The following is a 15,109-nucleotide window of genomic DNA, read 5'->3' on the forward strand; positions in this document are numbered from 1 at the left end:
AAAAACAACTCTTAGTTTACAAGCCATAGAAAAATAGTGGTAGCTAGATCTGTTGCATGAGCTATAGTTGGTCAACTTCTGATCTTTCTCCCAATTGTGATGCATTATTGGACAGGAGAAATATTGACTTATGAAGTTGAGATTATAAAGTAGTATGCATTATTTATGGGATATAGAGCAACTTGTTTGTCTCCTAAATTGATAAGCACATATTCAAGGATATAACTAGAAAGGAGATATATATCTATAAAGGATATAAGTAGATAAGATCTTCCTATTCCCCGGAATTCCTATGTAACATAGGAGAAAGCAGAAAGATCACACTATATACTAAACTTCTCTGTAGTTATTTCTTGACTTTCTAATTTTATAATGTACTAATTAAACATTCATTGTTAACACAAAATCAAAGGAAATAAGGGGCTTTGAGATATAGATCACCTCATCACTTACAGTAATAATGATGCCTTATATTTGTACAGCATTTGATCGTTCACAAAAATTATAGTTCCACATATTATCTTTTCAGATCCTCAAAACAACCCTGGAGGTAGAGAGGCAAGCTATTATTATCCTAATTTCAAGAAGAGCAACCTGCTCAAGATTACACAAGGGACGAGGGAGTGGGAGGAATTTTCTAGTCATACCTCTGAGTCATAGTCAGACTAATTTCCATCAAATATAATGATACAATCATGCAATTCAAGAGCTGGGTAATGAGTAAATCCTGCTTCACCAGTCGATGAACACACAGTGATTCAACATAGGGATGCCTTTGGTTTGTCAATGCAAGCCTCACATGTCTAGATCAGTGGGAAATCCAGACCTCCTCTCCTCTCCTCCTTGCTCCACCTCTTTCTCTTGTATATCTAGGAATCACAGCAATCAAAATCATGGCTGATTGTTCTGGGGAAGGTGTTACCCTAGCTGCTGTAGCAGCTGGGAGTCTAGTGTCATTGCTGACTCCAGAGCTTTCCAAAGCTATGCCCTTGGAAAGCAATGCCCTTGTCAACTTCCACTGCTGCCCACAGGATTTGAACATAGTGTCCTTGTAACTACTGAAGCACCAGTCTGAGATAATCACACTCCAACTCAGATCCAAGCTCCAGTGTTGCCAAGACCTTTGGCTACCATTACTTTGATTGCCTATGAATACACAGGCCATCAGAAGGAAGGGACTTGGAGTGTGCTTCCTGTCCTCACTGTGGCTATTATGGAACACTTCCCTTCAGGGGTTCCACAAAAAAGAGAGATGCTCCTTTCCTCAGGATCATACTTTTAGACAATGCATCCACACCAACTGGCTCAGAGATCCTAATATTACAGGTCTTTGGATTCATTTACTCAGTAACTTCCCCAGGGCACAAGTCGGGTATAGAAATAAGCTGCCCTAAAGCCTTTATGTATGTTTGTATGTTAAGTATGTATGGATGGACTGATTGATTTAAATTTAATTTCCAGTTATGGAAAATTTAAAATACACACAAAAATAGAGAATATGGTATTAAACCCCATTTGTCCCTCCTGTACCCATCACTCAGCTTTAACCCTTATCAATTCTTGCTTAATCTTGTTTTCATCTCTCATGCCACTTCCCCCTTCCCTCTGGAATATTTTGAAGGAAATTCTGTAGATTATAGAATTCTGTCCTTATTCAGTATATGACTCTAGTAGACTATTTGCAAAAACACAACCACAGTATCATTATGACAAGGACAAAATTACAAACCCTTAATTAATAATTCCTAAATATCATCTAATAACAGCTTAAAGTCTACAAATTTCTCAATTGTCTCAAAAATGTCTGTTTATAACTTGTTTGTCAAATCAGGATCCACCTACCTTATTTGGTTGTTAGGTTTCTTAAGTCTTTTTTAATTTATTAAGGTAATTGTTTGGTTGGGCGCCTGGGTGGCTCAGTTGGTTAAGCGACTGCCTTTGGCTCAGGTCATGATCCTGGAGTCCCCGGATCGAGTCCCGCATCGGGCTCCCTGCTCGGCAGGGAGTCTGCTTCTCCTTCTGACCCTCTTCCCTCTTGTGCTCTCTCTCTCTCAAATAAATAAATAAAATACTTTTTAAAAAAAGGTAATTGTTTGGTTGAAGAAATCCCATCATTTGTCCTGTAGAACTTTCCACATTCTGGGTATAGTTGATTGCATCTTCTCTAGTGTTGTTTTGACACTTTCCTATATTGCTCACTCTCCCTTCTCCTCCTCAACTGTTACATTAAGAGGTTTGATTGGATTTAAACTCAAAATATTTGGGGGAGTAGCAAAAATACTTCATAGGTGATTCAATATATTTTGAATGCACCACATCAGATGCATATGATTTATGGTCGTTCGACTCTTAGTGATGTTAAATATTGATCAGTGGCTCCAGGTGTTTTCACTCTACCCATCAATCTTTCATCTAATGTTTTAGCAGCCATTGGTGATTGGTATTTAAGTCAATTTTATTAGGAGATTACAAAATGATCTTTTGTCATTTCTTTTATATTTATCAGCTGGAAATATATTTTTTTTAAGATTTATTTATTTATTTTGAGAGAGAGAGCGCATGCTCACGTGCGTGGAGGTGGGGAGAGGAGAGAGAGAATCTCAAGCAGACTCCGTGCTGAGCACAGAGCCCGACAGGGGGCTTGATCTCAGGACCCTAAGATCACCACCTGAAAATCAAAATCAAGAGTTGGGCACTTAACCGACTGAGCCAACTAGGTAACCCTCAGTTGGAAATATTTTATACAAAGAGGCTTTTTCTTAACAACTCTGGTCACCCTAAAATACAATTTGTACAGGAGAAGCAGAATGTTTGATTCTTCTCCTTTATTTACCAACTGCCATTACCATATAACTTAGCAACTTACTATGGCAACTTCCACGTGACTTGTATATTTTCTTTTCCTAATGTCATCATAAACTTGTGGATTTTAATATCATTGATGTGATAAGTGATCTAAAATATATTCTGTAGGGGCGCCTGGGTGGCTAAGTCAGTTAAGCGGTTGCCTTCAGCTCAGGTCATGGTCACACGGTCCTGGGATCAAGTCCCTCATCCGGCTCCCTGCTCAGCAGGGAGCCTGCTTCTCCCTCTGCCCCTCCCTCCACTCCTGTGCTCTCTCTCTCAAATAAATAAATAAATAAATAAATAAATAAAATCTTATCAATCAATCAATCAAATCTATCCTGTAGGCAATGGTGAACCAGGCAACTTTCAAATATAAATAAAGCATACCTGACCATGGATCTAAAAATCAAACAGTAAATTTATTGTTTTAGGAGGAATCCTTCCTTATGGAACTAAAAATTAAGATCAAAATCTCCAAACATCCCTAAACTTTTAGTCACAACATTTAACAATGAATATTTCCAGGATTTTATACTTGTTCTCTGATTTTCTTCTTTACTTTCACTCAGTTTATTCGACTTCATATTATGAATGTCTGAGTTATCTGACTGAGGCTAGAGATTCAGTTTCTGGCACGCCTAATGATTTCCATCTTTATTGCATTCAAATTACATTTATAAGACCTACATTTCCTATAACTAGTATTTGCAATTTCATTTTTATAAAATAAGAGCAAATTAACACCCAAATAATTGGCCAGTACTCTGGTAATTGAGCATGAGTGTGTAGACAATGGAGACGAAGCTCAAATGGAAGCATTGACAAATAGTGAGTGCCTGTGTGTGAGTTGAACGTGCTTGTCCGCTGACATACCAAAGCCGGAATTTGATGTGCAAAAGGAGGGTTAGGTGTTTTAGCAGAGTATGCATGAAACTCTATTATCGACTGTGACAGGCTGGACTGTTTGTCAGCTTGCTTGTTATATCGCCACCAGACAGTTAGTTCTGAGAGGGCAGAAGCCACACCTGTATTGTTCATTTACTCCTAGCATCCAGTACATGATTTTTTAAAATGGAAGAAAAAAATGGTATATGCAAGGCAAGAGAAAAATCTACAATGGTTTTGAGCAGTGAGAGTCATAATTAGATCTATTTTTTAGTTGTACCTTTTGCATATTTTGACTCTGGGGTATGGTATGATACATATATTTATTTATTTATTTATTTATTTTTTAATTTATTTAAAAATTACTTTGAGTAATTACTTTGAATAGAGTACCTTTCATCTAGGAATATCCTGAACAGTAAACAAATCAAATAAAATCACTGGTAGTTCCATTCCTTAAGGTTAACATTTGGGTGTCTATGTCTGTGTAATATTAAACAGTATAGGAATCATCTTGAACATATTGTTTAGCAGTGTACTTCTACGTTAAATACATGGCTAATACTATCCTATGTTACCTTTTCCTACGATAGAAATTTTAATGGCTATATTCCATGATCATATCTATTTTTAAAGTAACCAGACCCAAATCCAATTTCCAGACATGAGATTCTGATGAACAGGACCACAGAGCAGTGATTCTGATCAGAATCGTGCTTGTTAATAACAGCAGGCGATTCCATGGCACATATAGCTCCAGGATGTGAGATTAACTTCAACAACTATTCATTTAGTTCGGTTTGATTTTCTGCCAGTCTTATGACCAACTTGAAGCAGGTCCTAGAACAGAGAATGTTATGTTTGGTGTCCAGGGAAGTAGCAAACTAGAGAAGCCATCCCAAATTCCAGAATAATAGAGAGAGCCAACATTCTCTTTATACCCATGTTATCCATTTTCTGCAGCAAAATTTGAACTAAAAGGATAAAAATGCCATACAGGTCAGGTTAAACATCTTGTGGGGAAAGTAACCTATTAGTGTAGAAAGGAATGGAAATGGTGATACCAAAAAGAAATCGGAAAACTAATCTGTTGATATATTTTGCTTTCAAGCAAAATTTCTACACTGTGTAAATAGGCTTCAAGAAGATAAACTTAAGCTGATTCATTGTCACTTGCTTCTGCAGTGGTTTCTCAGGCATCTTAGCTAGCAGCCACCCTGCCCCCAGGGTACTGAGGGCTAGTAAATATTTTTCAGGCACACTGACAATAGGAAAGAATTGTAGGACAAGAAACCACCTGCAGTACTTAGGTGGGACTATCCTGGAAAGTGATGTGCTGAAAAACTGACCCTTCCAGCTGGCTAACTTTTATATTCATGCATTTATTTACTTTTTGTGACATTCACTCATCAATGACAAGTGAATATATGACAGCCTAATGATACAGGGGAAATAGTGCAGTATTGTGTATAGAATTGGCAGAGATGTAAAATGAGTGCTGTGGTATTTCTTCTTTCTTTCCTTTTTTTTTTTTTTTAGTAATTTCTACATCCAAGGTGGGGTTTGAACTCAGGCCACTCAGGCTTAAGGAAGGGTTGTCTGGGTGGCTCAGTTAAGTGTCTGCCTTTGGCTCAGGTCATGATTCCCCTGTCAGGCTTCATGCCCAGCGAGGAGTCTGCTTCTGCCCCTCCCCCTGCTCCTTCTCTCACACTCTCTCTCCCAAATAAATAAATTAAAAAAAAAAAAAGCTTAAGGAAGAATGCTTTAGGCCTTTGTTATTTGATACAGTATGTATTATTTTCTGACCACCAGTATCCATTTCTTTATTTTGGTGACAGCACCCCATTTTTTCTTCTAGGGAACCACTCCTTTGCTATAGTCCATGTTCTTTGGATGAAACAGCAGTGAAATGTGACTCACGTTTGGCCAATCACAGCATAGAATTTTCCTAGCTACAGTAATTTGTTAAGGGACAGGCAGATAATCTGTGTTGGTTTAATTAGTGAATCCAGGGACTTCTGAGAAGGATCTCTTTCTTGCTGGACTTGGACAAGGATGGATGCAGACTTGAAATTTTGGGGAACCCTCTTGCTACCACATGAAGCCTGAATATAAAGGCAATACGGAGGAGAGCTGAGACTTTTTCATTGTTGCTTTTTTTTTTAAAAAAGATTTTATTTATTTGAGAGAGAGAATGAGAGAGCACGAGAGGGAAGAGAGTCAGAGGGAGAAGCAGCCTCCCTGCTCAGCAGGGATCCTGATGTGGGACTCGATCCCAGGACTCCAGGATCATGGCCTGAGCCGAAGGCAGTCGCTTAACCAACTGAGCCACCCAGGCGCCCTGTTGCTTCTTGTTTTTCAGAAGGCTCTCTCTGATCTGATCTGAAATGGGCATGAGTAGCAGTAGGTTCAAAGTTCTAATTCTACCCTTATTTTCACAGGACAGCTAGAAGTGTTTTATAAGAAAATTGATACTTTATGACAACAAGAGAAATGAAAAAACTGTATTGGAAGAGTTTATTATATAAGCATCATAAAATGTTCTAGGGATATGGCATTGTGGAGTGTATAAAATAAAATAGATCTTTTCTCAAGAAATGTATAATCTGCTTAGAAAGACATGAACATTAAAAATGAAACCCTTTAGAACATAAATGAATTGCAAACAGTATGCATATAAATATTCTGCATGGCAATATAAAGTGATATCTGGCAACAAAACCAACCTACAACAAAAGTATGGGTAAAGGGTTTAGGCTAAACTCTGAGTACTTCCATTTAATTCTCAAGGCACTGGTCCTCATATCCCTAATCTTTAGGTAGATTCACCTGTCTGGACGTTTCCTCTGAATTACTGACTTGTATATTTAATTGCCTATTTAATATCTTTACTTCGATGTCCAAAAAAAGTCTTTTCCTCCAAACTTGCTTGATCTAGACTGTTTTCCAAATTTCAGTAGATGGCAAGCCCTTCCTTCCAGTTGTTCAGGTCTAAAACCTTACGGGTTGTCTTTTACTTTTCTCTCTTTTTAAAGGTTTTCCTTATTTATTTGAGACAGAAAAAGAGAGAGAGAGTGCATGAGCTGGGGGAGGGCCAGAGGGAAAGTGAGAAGCAGACCCCCGTTGAGCTCGGAGCAGATGTGGGGCTAGATCCCAGGATCCTGAGATCATGACCTGAGCTGAAGTTGGACACTTAACTGAGCCCCAGGGACCCCTACTTTTCTCTTTTTCTTGCATCTTGAACCAATTCCATCAGCAAATCTTAGTGTCTTTATCTTCAAAATGTATTCAGAATCTAACCACTTATCTCCACTGCTGTCTGAATTATTGCAATAGTCTAACTGGTCTTCTTGATCTCATCATTGTCCCCCTAAAGTCTGTTCACAATACAGCAGCTAAAACAGTCTCATTTTATTAGGTAAATTTTCAAATATACGGCAAAGGTGAAAAAATTTTTTAAATGTTTTATTTATTTATTTATTTATTTATTTATTCATGAGAGTCAGAGAGAGAGAGAGGCAGAGGAAGAGGGAGAAGCAGGCCCCCCCGCCTAGCAGGGAGCCCGATGCGGGACTCGATCCCAGGACCCTGGGATCATGACCTGTGCCGAAGGCAGACGCTTAACCATCTGAGCCACCCAGGCGCCCCCAAAGGTGAAAAAATTTTACATTGCTCCATCTGTATACCCACTAGCTAGATTCTACTATTAGTGGAGCATTCCTGCTTAAGATGACAGATTGTGTAGCTCCTCTGTCCAAAACCCTCAGATAGCTTACCTCATTCAGAAAGGGAAAGGCAGTTCCTTATGATAGTCTTCAAGACCTACTATGAGCTGGTCCCTAATTCCATTCTTCCCTGTTGTCTATTACTCTTCAGCCACACTGGTTTCCTGTTGCTACTCAAACATGGCAAGTGCATTTTTGCTTTAGGGTCTTTGCATTTTCTGTCCCTTTGCTTGGGTTGCTCTTCTCTTAGGTATTTGAATGACTTGCCTCTTTCTTTGGATCACTTCATCAGAGGTCTTCTCTGACTCTTCCGAGTATTAGGTGTCATTCAACCATGTTGAATCAAATGAACCTAATATTGTTCTGAGTTTAAAAACAAATGTAAAAAATATCAGGAATTTCATATGGTTCAAGCTAATAAAATAGCACCACCACCCTACCCTTTTATTCTCACCTGGGTTCCAATATTCTTTATAGAGCTTCTCACGATTTTATGTGCTATCATTGTATACTGTCTAGAAGATCCTCAAAGACTGGGGATCTTTGTTTTGTTCAGTGCTGTGTACTCAGCATGCAGACTGGAACTTGGCCTTTAGTGGGTACTCAGGACTTATTTAAAGAATGAATTCTTCAAGTTGAAGCGAGAGTGATCTTTTGGAAACACAAATCTGATGTCACTCCCACTAAAAACTCTTAAATTGGTTTGTATCACTTTTGAAACAAAGACGGGAATCTTTACCAAACCTATAAGACCCTGCCTGATGGATCCTTGCTTAATTCTCCAGGCTCATTTCACATTATCTTCCTCATTTCTTTTCAGGCCCTGGGACTCAGCTGATTCCATTATGAAGTCTTTATGTTTTCCCTTTATGATACTTCTGTATCAAGTTCACTCCGAGTCATTTTTTTTTTTAAGATTTTATTTATTTTAGAGAGAGAGCGTATGCAATTGGGGGTGGGGTGGGGTCATGCAAAGGGAGAGAGAGAATCTCAAGCTGACTCTGAGCTGAGCACGGAGCCTGATGCTGGACTTGATACTAGGATCCTGAGATCATGACCTGAGCTGAAATCAAGAGTCAGATGCTCAACTGAGCCACCCAGGTGCCCCACCCTGAGGCAGTTTTAAGTCTTGGCTCAAGGCATCTCTTGTGAGAAGCCATTTCGGACACCCCAGATTAGGTTGAGTTTCATTTCAATGCCCTCATGCACCACCTCCTTACCCTTAGTAATACCTATTTGGATTATAAAGTTGCTTTTGTGTGATAATTTGTCTCCCTTATCAGACTAAGTTTCATAAGAAAACACAGCTTTCTTTTTATTTCCTACTGGATCCCTATCATCTATGAAGTATCTGGCACATAGTAAGAGTTTAATACTCCTTTAAAAAAAATCAATCCTGTTGTGTCCCTGTTACTAGTGTCTAACTGGGTACCTGGTACACAATAGATGAATACCTTTGCTAAACGAGCCATAGTATGAAAGATGTTTGACTACTCGTTTACAATAAATATAATGCAGAAGAGCCATCATTTGATTATCTGTGATTAGGCATTTATACATAATTGATACCTACACCAAATCCCAAATTCCCTCATCAACTTTTCCTCACCACTAAGACTGAAGAAAGTAAGTTACACTTCTTTTCTTTCCTTTGTTTACTCTCTAGTGGAGTAAAGGGTGAGCTGTCTGGCTAGGAAAATCCACATAGAGCCAGAATTAGCCTTAAGTGAGATTTGGCTTCTGAGCCAATAGACCGTGGCATTCTCACTTGGATAGTCAGATATTTAGAAACTTTTTAATTTTTATTTTATTTTTTAAAGATTTTATTTGAGAGAGAGAAAGAGACAGAACACAAGCAGGTGGGGGGGGGGCAGAGGGAGAATGAGAAGAAGACTCCCCACTGAGCAGGGAGCCCAACACAGGACTCAATCCCGGGATTTCAGGATCATGACCTGAGCCAAAGGCAGACACTTAACTGAGCCACCCAGGTGCCCCGAAACTTTTTTATTTTTAAAGATTGTACTTATTTATTTATTTATTTAGAGAGAATGAGCAGGGTAAGAGGCAGAGGGAGAAGCCGACTCTCCACTGAGAGGAGAGCCTGACACAGGGCTTGGGTCTCCATCCCATGACCCCAGGACCATGACCTGAGCCGAAGGCAGATGCTTAACTGACTGAGCCACCCAAGTGCCCCTAGAAACATTTTTTCCCCAAATGAAAAGCTTTGCATTATTTTTATTTTTTTGAAGATTTTATTTATTTTTTTATTTACAGAGAGCTGGGGGGGGGGCAGAGGGAGAGAGAGAATTCTAAGCAGACTCTGTGCTGAGCTTAACGTGAGGCTCAATCCCATGACCCTGCAATCATGACCAGAGCTGAAATTGAGTCAGACACCCAACTGAGCCACCCAGGTGCCTCTATTTTTCTTTTAATTTTAACAGCAATCTCTTTGAAAACATTTCAGTAGTCAGAGGATATATAAAAACATACACATCACAGGTTATATACATTTACAGGTTTATTAGGGTAGAATGACATGGAACAGTATAAGCAGAAAAAAAGCAGAAATCTTACAAATGACTTCTTTTTACGTGCGCTGAAACAGAAGTTTTTAGTAAACTTGTAATTCCATGAGCACTGTGGCAAGCTTATTGACTTTGTCATTTATTAATTTAGGAAAGGGAGAAGAGCCAAATCAAGTACAATAAAGATGAATTTACAAAATGGTATAAGATGGTAATTTTTGGATATAATGAAACATAAAAAGAAACTAAAAACCTAAAGAAGATAGCAAGATGTTAATTTTCTAGTTTTAATAATGTATTATGGGTATACAAGGTGCTACCAGTGGGGGAACCTGGGTAAAGGGTACATAGAACCTTTCTGCATTATTTTTGCAACTTCTTGTGAGTCTATAATTATTTCCAAATAAGTGAAATAAATAAATTAATAAAAAAAGACAGGAGGAAAAATAGTAAAGGGAGATAAGGTATTTTTAGAAAGAGAATTTAAATATACATAGTTGAAGACTTGCTTTGCCAAATTTCCATAGGTTTGTGAGGAGTTAACCAAAATTTTAAAAAATGTGTCCAAGACAGACAGACAGGCACACACTTTACTAATAAAAATATTAGGCTCTGAAAACTGGCATCCTATTTTTAATGTTCGAACTAATGATATTTTCCAGAGACATGTAGAGAGTGAAACATAGTACCATTTCCAAAAAACAACTTAATTTTGCAAAAACCACAAAAATGAGTGTTTGCTCTTGAGAAAGGAAAACTTGTATTTCTTGACATCATCAAAGAAAAACGTGGAAGATCTGATATGAAAGGAACAAAAATGTACAAATCCTACCACTTCATTCCTCAAAACTGTATAAACATTTGCAAGATTTTCCTTCATCCATTAAATGTCCCTAGAGCAGCCAGCCTACACAGACCTGGGGGCATTCACATGTCACGATATTCCATAAAAATCTGGGAACACATATTTTTGGCAGAAAGAAATTACTTGATGTGCAAGGAAAGACTGCTTGTGAAAGAATTCAGAGGGACACATTTAGGCAGGACCCCCTTGCAATGATAAAACGTTAGTGTCATAATTTACCACATTCCTGGGAGCATTCAAAGGACACACGGCATTATGAACTTTTATGAGTAGCTTTTTCAGTGCCAAATAGATGGCAAATATCCTACAGAGGGAGAACTGAAAACCCAGAGAAGCTCCCAAATTGCCTCATCTCACTGTACCTTAAAGCTTATTAAAGTAACATAGAAATCTGCTTGGCTGAACACTTATATTTCCTTCTTAAATATTAGAGCTTAGCAACTCTGTACAAAGTAAAAGGGGAATTAGGGCTAGAAGACCTGAGTTCAAATTCTGACTCTTCCAGCTACTAGTTTTGTTACCTTAGGCTAGTCACAGTCTCTGAATCTCAATGTCTTTGCTCCTAAAATGGGTATAATAATCACCATATCTCAAGGTTGGTCCTAGTACTGAAAGGGATAATATATTTAATTGCCTAGCACAATGCTGTGCAAACAGTAGGTAGCAGTAAGTGTGAGGTCCTTCCCAATTTTCCCAGAAGACACAACAAAATATTTCTTTCCCTGTTAGTGTGGTATGTGTCAAAACAAATGGCTCAGGGGTAAATAAAAAGGGCAAGAGAATCTAATCCTACTATTATCCAAACAATTGTTCTATTAATTATGCAGTTATATAAACAAATATTTAATAAACATTATTGGATTTATTGGTATTATTCAGGTAATGCATTAGTACCTGAATAGGTCCTCTCTTTTGCAAGTTGGCCTTTTATTTTGACTTTAACTGATTTAGCAAAATAGGCCATCATTCTTTTATTCAGATCATAACAGAGTATATAACCTTTTGGGAAGATTAAAGCACCTCTTTTTTTTTTTTAAAGATTTTATTTATTTATTTGAGAGACAGCGAGAATGAGAGAGAGAGCACAAACGGGATGGAGGGGGAGAGGGAGAGGGAGGGGGAGGAAGAGACTCCCCGCTGAGCAGGGAGCCTGACGGGGGTTGATGCCCAGGAGCCTGGGATCATGACCTGACCGGAAGGCAAACACTTAACCAACTGGGCCACCCAGGTGCCCCAAACTCCTCTTGATCCCAGGTAAAAATAATAATTTTAATGTTTACTCATGGGTCTGAGAAAAAGTGACATGGAAAAAGAAATGGTAAAAGGTTAAAGAATTTATCTTTCAAGGCTGATGGTGTAATTCTCCCCCGGAAGCGCCTGTTGACGTTGGTCTCTCTGTCTGGAGACCAACGTTCCCTAACTCATGCCTTGAACCTCCGCTAAAAGAGCCATATTCCCGGGCTCCATCAACTCGAAAGGGTGAGCAACCTTGTGAAATTGCAAGGGTGGACAGCACACAGACAGACCTTAGAAGGCTTTAGAGACAGGTTCTTCACATGGAATCCGTGGGCTTACTCAAGCAGGTTCTGGAACCTGTAGTCTCTGTCTATAAGATTGTGGCTAAGTGTATTTCGTGCCTTTTCCCCAGGAAGCTGCTCAACTATCACTTCCCTCCTCTAGGTTGGTTCTCTAGCCATCCTATCTTGAAAAAGGGGTCTCGCCCACACAATCTCTCACATCATTCTTATGTATTTCCTGTACAGTCTTACCACAATCTGTCATTACCTTGTCTGTCTGCTTAAATCCCTCTACCCCACTAGAAGGTATGCTTCCCAAAGAGCTGGGCCCTGGCCTTTCTCCAGCGCCTTGAACCTGCTGAGTCTCGAGAGACACTTCTGGAATGAATGACACCTCCGTGTCTAGCAGATATTTAATGGCCTCTACATCCTTCCATCCACCCCACCCCCCAACCCCGCCGCATTTTTCTCCGGAAATCATTTTAAAATCACGCGTTTTCATTTTGGAAATAAGGCTTTTCGCGTTGCCATTACACCCACTCGCTCTCGCACACTCGTTCTCTACAGTCGGAACCGCCGCCCCGGCCCACTTACCCAAGCCCACCAGGCCGGACAGTTTAGGGGCGACCAGGGCAGGTGCAGCCGCGAGCGGGCGCCCGCCTCATTTCACCTTCCGGGCTCCCGGTCCTCCGCCCACCGGGGTCGCACCCAGCCACCCTCCCTCCAGCGCGGCGCCGGCAGCTCGTAGTGGTGGCGCACTGCGGCGGAAGCACCGCTCCCGGAACGGCACGCAGCTGGCTGCGGGAGAGCCAGTCGTGCTCCGCCAGGCCGGGATCCTGCCCGTCCCGCAGCGCGCGCCGCCGCAGCCGCAACTGCTTCCGGGTGAGCGGGTCACCGACCCTGTGGCCCCGCCCCTCCTTCGCCTCCGTCGCCAGCCGCTCGGGCTGCGGCTCCTCCCGGGGGCCGGTTCCGCTGTCTCTGCCTCAGCCACCGCGCCGCGGGGCCACCGGCGTGACTGACTGACCGGCCTCGGGTGCCGGGAGCCGCCGCGTCCAGCCCGGCCTCCCTGGCCGGGAGCCTGGGACCCAGTTCGCCGTCCGCGCCCCTCGCCCTCCGCTCCTCGCTTTTCGCCCGGCCGGCTCCCGGCGGCCGACCCGCGCCCCGGCCCTTCCCGGGCGGCGCCACAGCCACAGCCCGCGCCCAGGGACAGGTAAGGGCCGTCCCTCCCGCCGTCCCGGGACCCCCTTCCCGGCCTCTACAGCCCGTGCGACCGGCGCCGCCGCTGACCCCTGGTGGGGGACGGGCTTCCCTGCGGGCTCTCGGGTCGGGGTCGCCCCCCGCCTACTGCGTTCGCCGGCAGCACGCCTGATTTCTAACGCGCACCCTCCGTCTGTGCCAGGGGAAGGGGTTACTCCCATTGTGGGAGAAATTACATTGGGCCGCTGTCCCTGTGCCTCGGTGCTCGAGGCTCCTTCTCTCCCCCGGCGCGGCACTCCCTCGCTTCTGTCCCTGGACCGGCACCCCAGCGAACGGTGTCAGGCCGGTGGAGGGCGTAGCATTTTTATGGGATTTTTTTTCTTCCTTGACCCGAACTGAAGCGCGGGCATAACAGGCGCTTGCTAGGAGTGTCGGGGTTAATGCTTGACTAATATGGGTGTTATTCACACCCAGATTGTTAAATTATACAGCTCCAGTCAGGCCTGCTTCTCTTGCCTGTGGATATCCAGCAGGAAGCAGGCGGACATAAGGGAACGCACCTCTTTTCCTTTCTTAGAGGGAAAAAGTTCAAGTGTTTGCTCTACTTTTCCACCGTGGGAGATACAAATATTAGGCTGCTGAGACACGGCTAGGGAAATATTGTATCCTAAACTTTAATTGTTTGTAGCTCATTTTCTTTGAGTTTCCATTTAATGACTCAGCACTTCTCCGGTAAACAGAAAAACTGTAGAGTAGGTTAATTGACTAGGAGATAATGTGTAAGAATAACTAAGTAGCCACTAATTTTTTATGTTATCACAATGGGAAGAGAACGTGGATGCAATGAATGGAACCAGAGAGATGGTGAACAGGTACGGGTGGGCGAGTTCATAATATAAAATAACATTTTTTTCAAGATAACATTTTATATGGGGATGAATCTATATATAAAGGTGCAATTGTTGGAGAATGTAGTGTTGCAGATAAGAGTTAGTTGGCAGAGACTTGAAGTTTGCTGTGGTTTGGAAGTCTTGCAGTATTAACCCTTTTTAACCAACATCATGCTCTCTTTAACAAATATAGAGATGATGACCTAGTATTCATGTTAGAGTAAGAATTTTAGAAAGCGTGATTCATTTAGAAAGCTAGGTCACTCTGTGAATCATTGATATGGATCTTAAAATTGGAATAGAGGAAAGCTAGAAGTTTGTTATTGCCTGTTTAGATGCCTTCAGTCATTTTATATGAAGTGTTGTATTATGCTTTGTTAGGTTTGTTGCTGCATACTTATTGTCATGAAGTGTGGTAAGGACATAAAAATTGAACTTTTGCAGAGTGTTTGGCTTTAGAATAGTTAGTTCCTAAGTGAATTGTTGTTATTTTACCCTCCCCCACTCCCCCTATTTTTTTTTTTTTTTTGCCAGATGTGGGAAGATAAGTGAAGGGGTCTAGAAACAAAATAAATGAGAAAAGGTATAAAAAAGTTTACTGAAAGAATCTACAGTATACAAAATAGTCTTTTCAGTGAAAGGCCTCACCTATTTTGTG

At 41.2% G+C, this 15,109-nt stretch overlaps 1 protein-coding gene and 1 long non-coding RNA gene across 14 annotated transcripts in view; one reads left to right on the forward strand and one right to left on the reverse strand.

Annotated features, from left to right (window-relative positions):
- Positions 1 to 13,204, reverse strand: part of LOC112833440 (uncharacterized) — a 47,846-nt gene extending 34,642 nt beyond the window's left edge. Inside the window, exon 1 of the long non-coding RNA XR_012381109.1 lies at positions 12,959 to 13,204. This is a non-coding gene — a long non-coding RNA (uncharacterized lncRNA). The remainder of the gene's footprint in view (positions 1 to 12,958) is intronic.
- A 115-nt stretch (positions 13,205 to 13,319) lies between these two features.
- The window catches only part of LRRFIP2 (LRR binding FLII interacting protein 2), a 108,776-nt gene continuing 106,986 nt past the window's right edge, over positions 13,320 to 15,109 (forward strand). For 5 of the 13 annotated variants that reach the window (XM_073902188.1, XM_073902194.1, XM_073902192.1 and 2 more), the window contains exon 1: positions 13,320 to 13,574. The gene's annotated coding sequence lies outside the window, so the exon portion shown is untranslated. Of the gene's footprint in view, positions 13,575 to 14,057; positions 14,434 to 15,109 lie in introns of those variants that run through there. The other 8 variants (XM_073902200.1, XM_073902206.1, XM_073902208.1 and 5 more) reach the window with 8 other exon arrangements.

Source organism: Callorhinus ursinus, unplaced genomic scaffold (genome assembly GCF_003265705.2).
Source record: "Callorhinus ursinus isolate GAN/ISIS: 27379988/994484 unplaced genomic scaffold, GSC_fseal_2.0 scaffold1, whole genome shotgun sequence".
Classification (NCBI taxonomy): Eukaryota; Metazoa; Chordata; class Mammalia; order Carnivora; family Otariidae; genus Callorhinus; species Callorhinus ursinus.